The sequence below is a fragment of the Papio anubis genome, chromosome 11 (genome assembly GCF_008728515.1).
Source record: "Papio anubis isolate 15944 chromosome 11, Panubis1.0, whole genome shotgun sequence".
Lineage (NCBI taxonomy): Eukaryota > Metazoa > Chordata > Mammalia > Primates > Cercopithecidae > Papio > Papio anubis.
The window spans coordinates 107,186,313-107,193,685 of record NC_044986.1 but is presented as its reverse complement, the minus strand read 5'-3'; positions in this window follow the sequence as shown (position 1 = coordinate 107,193,685).

Genomic DNA, 7,373 nt, shown 5'->3' with positions numbered 1-7,373 from the left:
AAGATGAACACCAATTATTTACAAATTATTCCAAAACAGTAAAAAGGAGGAAACTCTCGTAAACTTATTCTACAAGGCCAGCATTACCCTGACATCAAATACAGACAATAAAACAACTACAAAAATTACAGCCCAATATCATTGATGACTGTGGATGCAAAAGTCATCAACAAAATACCAGCAATCAGAATTCAACAGCACACTATAAAGATCATCCACTATTATTATCTATGATTTATCCCAGGCATGCAAGAATGTTTTAACATACACAAAACAATAAAGTGATGCATCATATTAACAGAATGAAGGGCAAAAACCATATGATCACTTTAATAAATGTAGAAAAAGCATTTGACAAAGTTCAACACCCTTTATGATGAAAACTATCAACAAATTAGGTATAGAAGGAACATACAACATAAAAAAGGTCAAATACGATAAACCCACAGCCAACATCATAGTAAATGGGAAAAAGTTAAAGATTACAACAATGTGTAAAAATAATTATACACAACAACTTAGTGGACTTTAATTCAGGTAAGCAAAATGGGCTCAACATTCAAAAATCAATTAAAAATCAATTAATGTAATCCACCCCATCAACAGGCTAAAAAAGAAAAAAATTACATAATCATATAAACAGAAGAAAAAGCATTTGTTGAAATCCAGCACCCATTAATGATATAAACTCTCAGCAAAGTAGAAATAGAGAGTAACTTCCTCAATCTGAGGAAGACCATAAAATAAAAACTACAGCTAACATCATACTGAAATCTGAGAAAATAGGTGCTTCCCATTAATATCAGGATGACAGCAAGGATGTCCACTTTTAGCACTCCTATTCAACATTGTACGAGAGGTCATAACTAAGGCAATAAGACAAGAAAAGAAAAGAAAACATATACGGATGAAAAAAAAAAATCAAACTGTCTTTGCTTGCAGATAACATGATTGTTTATGTGGAAAAGCCAAAAGAGGCAACAACAATAACAAAAACTCCTGGAACTAATAAACAATTACAGCAAAGTTGCAAGACACAAGATTAATATTAAAAAGTCAATTGCTTGCCTATACACCAGCAATTATCAATTGTGATTTGAAATTGAAAATACAATACAATTAACATTAGCAACTTTAAAAAAGCTTATGTATAAATCTAAGAAAATATATACAAGTTTTATGTAAGGAAAACTACAAAACTCTGATGAAAGAAATCAAAGAATGAATAGAGAGTAATTTCATGTTTATAGATAGGAAGACAATATCATCAAGATGTCAGTTCTTCCCAGCTTGATCTACAGATTCAACACAATCCCAGTCAAAATTCCAACAAGTTTTTTTTTTTTTTTTTTTTTTTTTTTTTACAAGTGAGTTTTATACAGTTGGATGAGTTTTAGTAATTGTGTATGCTCATGTAACTACCACTCAATTCAAGACATGGAGTATTTCCATCATATAATCCCAGAAATTGTTTTCATGCTTCTTTCTCATAAATTCCACTACCACCTCAAATCATTAACTTCTGATTTTTACTACCATAAATTAGCTTTCTCTGTTCTTAGGTTTTTAAATTTTTATTTTATTTTAGATTCGGTGATAATGTGCAGCTCTGTTACATGGGTATATTGCAGAATGGTAGAGCCCGGGTTTCTAGAGTACCCATCACCCAAATAGTGAAGATACAATTGATTTTTGCATATAGATGTTGTGTCTGGAAACTTTGCTAAATTCACTTATTAGCCCTATTAGGTACTGTTTGTTTGCCTGCTTGCTTGAACAGATTCCATCAGATTTTCTAAATGGACACTCAGGTCATGTGTAAACAAAGATGTTTTAATTATTTATTTCCTTTATCATTCGCTTTTCTTTCATTTTCATGTTTTTTTGCACTAGTAAAAAGTTCCTGTGTAGTGCTGAAAAGAAGTGGTAAGATCACACCTCAAGGAAAAACATTCTGCCTTTCACTATCAAGTATGACATTTGTAAATTTTCCTAACTGCCTTTATCAGTTTGAAGATGTTTCTAGTCCCACTTACGGAGAGTATTTATAAGGAATGGATGCTGAATTTTGTTTAATGCTTTCCCTGTATAAATTGATATGATCATATGGTTTTTCTCTTATAGTTTGCTAATATTGTGAATTACACTGACTACTTTTCTAAGGTAAACCAACCTTGTGTGGCTAGCAACCACTTATCCAAGCTATATTATCCTTTTCATATATTGTTGAATTTGGTTTGCTAATATTTTGTTTAGGGTTTTGACATCTATGTTCATAAGTGACATTTGTAGTTCTCTTTTAATGTCTTTCTAGTTTTGTGATAATTATATTCTTGATCTCTTGGAAAAAGTTGGAAAACATTCCTTGTTCTTCAATTTTTTGGAGATATTTACTTCCTTAAATGTTTGGTAGCATTCACCAAGGAAGCCATCTGAACCTGTGATTTCTTTGTGAGAAGGTTTTTAACTACAAACTCAATTTCTTTAATAAACATAGGACTATTCTGGTTGTCTATTTCTTCTTTATTTTTAACATGGCAAGATTTCATCATGAGTCTGTTTCTTCTTGAATGGTATTTGTAATTATGTACTTTTTTCATTTTTTCTAAATTGTTGAATATATGAGGATAAAGCCGTTCAGAATATTTCCATATTATCCTTTTAGTGTCTATAAAATCAACACTGATGCTCCCTATTTCATTCATTGTGTATCTCTTTCTTCTTTTTTCCCCCAGTTTCTCTGGTTAGAAATGTATTGATTTTATCAATGTTCTCAAAGAATCATGGATTTCTGCTCTGAACTTTATTTTCTTTCTTCTGCTTATTTTGAGTTCAGCTTTTTTGTTTTTCTAGTTTCTTAAGGAGGAACTGAAGTCACTGATCTGAGAAACTTCTTCTGTTATAATAAAGACATTTGGGGCTATACATTTTGATATGTTGTACTTTTAAGCTTTTTTTTTTGAGATGGAATCTCACTTTGTTGCCTAGGTTGGAGTGTAGTGGCGCCATCTCGGTTCACTGCAAGCTCCGCCACCTGGGTGCAAGCGATTCTCGGATCTCAGCCTCCCGAGCAGCTGGGACTACAGGCACCTGCCACCATGCCCGGCTAATTTTTGTATTTTTAGTAGAGACAGGGTTTCACCATGTTGGTCAGGCTGGTCTGGAATGCCTGACCTCAACTAATTTGCCCACCTTGACCTCACAAAGTGCTGGGATTACAGGTGCGAACCACGGTGTCTGGCCCAGCTTTTATGCTTATTTAGTTTAAAACATTTTCAAAAACTTTTTTAGTTAGTTCTTTGACTTACGGGTTATTGGAATTATGGTATTTAGTTTCCAAATATTTGAGAATTTTCTAGAGAACCTTCTGTTAGATTTGTAGTTTAATTCTGTGTGGCCACAGAATATATCTTGTATGACTTTAATTGTTATAAACTAATTTAAACATGTATTTTGAACCAAAATATGACATATCTTGACAAATGTTCCATATGACTTGAAAACATGCATTCAAGTCTTGTTGTGTGGTAAGCTCTATAACTGACAATTAGATCAAGTTGGTTGAGAATGTTTATCAAGTCTTTTGTATTTTTGCTGATTTGTTTTATCAAGCGTTTTATCAATTATCCAGAGAGGTACTCAAATCTCTAATTTCAACTGTGAATTTGTCTATTTCTCCTTATAGTTCTATAAGGTTTTGTCTTGTTTTGCTTTGCTTCACATATTTTAATGTTTGTTATTTGGTTTAAAAAAACATTTCAGAATGGCATGCCTTTTTTACACAATGATCATTTATTCTTTTTTGGTAATATTCCTTTCTTTGAATTTTATTTTGTCTCTTATTAATAGAGACACTTTCTTTTGACCAGTGTTAGTACTGCATATCTTTCTTATTCTTTCACTTTTAAACTATCTGTGTCTTTGTATTTAAAATTGATTTATTGAAGGCAACATATAAATGAGGTCTTGCTTTTTTATCCAAGCTATCAACCCTGCTTTTATTGGGCTGTTCATAACACTTACATTCAATATGGCTATTACTATAATTAAGGCTATCATCATGCTATTTGTCTACTATTTGCTTCATCTGCTTTTTTCTTTTTTTCATCTTTTTCTTGTTTATTTCAGATCGAGTATTCTTACGAATTCATTTTCTCTCCTGGCATATTAGCTATAAACTTTTGTTTTGATATTTCAGTGGTTGTTTTAGGGTTTACAGACTACATTTTTAACTTACCACAACACACCTTCATCCATACTATTATATACAGTATAACAAAATTTCCAATAATGTACTTCAATTTCTCCCTTCCTTGTCTTTATGCTAGTTTTTACATTTTTACTTATATAGGCTATAAGCCCCATAATACAGTTTTTGTTTTAATAGTCAATTATATCTATAAGTGAGATAAATAAGGAAAACATCACATGCATTAACTGATACAGTTACCATTTCCAGTGCTCTTTATTCTGCTGTGTGGAGTTTGAATTTCTGGTTCTGTGGATCTACAGTTTTCATCATATTTAACAAATTTTCAGCCTTTTTTTTTTTTAGTATTTTTCTCCTCACCCACCTTGGGGCAATAACATGCACATTAGTGTACTTGAAGTTGTCCTACAGCTCACTGATGTTCATGTCTTTACATTTCTTTTTCTCTGCGCTTCAATTTGGATAGTCTATTACAGTACTATGCCTTCAACTTTATTCATCTTTTCTGCCATGATATCAAACCTTACATCAGTCCAAGTCAGTGTACTTTTTATCTTCCACATTGCGGTTTTGATCTAAAATTCTGATTTAGATCTTTTTTATATCTTTCACATCTCTACTTAAGTTTGAAAAACTGAATATTTAAAACAGTGTTTAACAGTTGGTTTACTTATTCCACACTTTTGAGGGAATACCCTTCTAAATACTCTACTCAATGTCCCATTAATTGTGTAGTTTTCCAGGCTGGCTAATAAGGAAAGTTACCCTTCCAACCTTGATCGATTGCCACAGACTGACCTGCTATTCCTTTCAGATACTTATTTCCCTGGACTCAAGTCTATTGTTTGCTCACATGCATATGGTGATAAGCACTTGGCTAAATATCCTATGGAGTCCTCATGCGGGTCTCAAGGGTTCTTTCTTTGTGTAAATCTCTCTTTTCGAGGACTCTGTCCTGTACACTACAGATGATTTTGTCACCTTGTACTGTCAGCTCCTTGTCTTCAATTCAGGATGTCTACTGGGCTCTGCTCACATTCCTGCTTCCTGCACAGAAGCCTGGAAATTCTCTCAAGGCAATCTTGTGTGTTTCCTGTCTTTCAGACATCACTGTCTTTCATTACCTGACATCCAACATCTTCGAAACTGTTGTTTCATATATTTTGTCCAGTTTTTGTGTCAGGAGGTAATGTAAATTCAGTAGAGTTAAAACATTTTTAATTTCAGAAACGAAATTTTGCTTATGACTTAAGTGACAGTAGGACTTCCTATTTCCTAAGAGTAATCAGACAAGGACTGGTTTTCAGTCAGGGAAGAGGACGAAGTATATCCACCAAATACATGTAGAGACATTACTAGAGAAAAAAATAAAATTATCTTTTCATTACATCACAGGTTGTTCTTGTTCATTGTACCAGTTATTCAACTACTGAAAAAATTTCATGACCAGGAGTATGGGGTTTACTCATCCATGGCATCCTTTACGGCTATTACTATAACTGTAACCTCTCTTTATCAAACAATAGTTGCAAAACATTGTCACGGAATGAGACATTTACTTTTCTCCTTGGAAAGTTTTCCAGTCAACATTTTCTGTCTATCAGCTGTCATTGAAGCTTAAAGAAAACCTGCTAGACCCTGGGCATATTTACTGCTCTCACAAAAGAGCTTGATAATGGAATCGGGATTCACTCTGCAAGTTGCTTCTGCAGCGCCACAGACACTGGAATATTGCCGAATTGGATGTGAGCTCTCCAGGCACTGTATTTGATAGTACTCTGACATAAACCTAACTGGCCTGTCTTAGACTACATGGAACTCCTGAATCAAAGGTTTTAATCCAGAACTTTTTTATACTACAGCAATAAAAATGTTTCTAAAAGCAAAAAAACATTTATTGTCATTGAATATGTCCTTGTTTCTAGACTTTTGTCAAAATTTCCATGCATTTAAAGCAGCCTAAAAATGTTTAAACACTTGATGCTTCAATTAAAATATCTATTACGTACCTATTTAGTGATGGGTACTGTGCTTTGGGAATATAGAAATGAAGTAAATCAGTTCTGTCTTTAGAATGCATTGAGGCTAGAATGGGTCCCAGAGTTATACAGACAGACAAAAATCAATTAAAGAGGCCAGGCACAGTAGCTCGTGCCTGTAATCCCAGTACTTTGGGAGGCTGAGGCAGGCAGATCACCTGAAGTCAGTAATTTGAGACCAGCCTGGCCAACATAGTGAAACCCCGTCTCTACTAAATATACAAAAATTAGCCAGACATGGTGGTGGGTGCCTGTAATCCCAGCTACTTGGGAGCCAGAGGCAGGAGAATTGCTTGAACCTGGGAGGTAGAAACTGCAGTGAGCTGAGATCGCGCCACTGCACTTCAGTCTGGGCAACAAGAGCGAGATTCCTTCTCAAAAAAAAAAAAAAAGGCAATTGAAGATTTGTCTTGTTTCCACAAAAGATCATACCTATAATAAGCTATTATAGAATGTTTAGAACTGTAGAATAATCAAGGTTTTTTTTTAAAGTCACAGAAATGATAACTTTTTATTTCATTTTCCTTAAACCCTATCAAGCAAATTTTCATGTTTCCCACAGGAAAGTAATCTCAAACTAGGGGTCAGGAAACTATGGCCCAAGGGCCAAATCCCTCCTGCCTCATGTTTTTAAAAATAAAGATTTATTGGAACATAGTCATGATCAGTCATTTACATATTGCTTACGGCTGCTTTCATCCTGCCACAGCAGAGTTGAGTACTGCAACAGAGGTTACATGGCCGCGGAAACTGAACACATGTATTGTCTGGCCCTTTACAGAAAGTTTGCTGACCTCTACATTAGAGGATTAACTTCTCAGCACTGCATCTCAACAAAGAGCTCTACCTAAACTAAGATGAACACTTGGATGCTCTGAAATCTGCAATAAAAAATATTAGACAACCCAACAGATTATTTCATATTTAACAATTTGATAATTTTTTACATGTCACCCACATCATTTTTGTTTGCTTACATGAAGCCAATTAATTGCCTTTACTCCACCTACAGAAAAGGTAGAAATCACCCGACCATTAAACCCTTCATTTTCACGATATTGATTCTTCCTATCCATGAGCATGGTATGTTCTTCCATTTGTTTGTGTCCTCTTTTATTTCACTG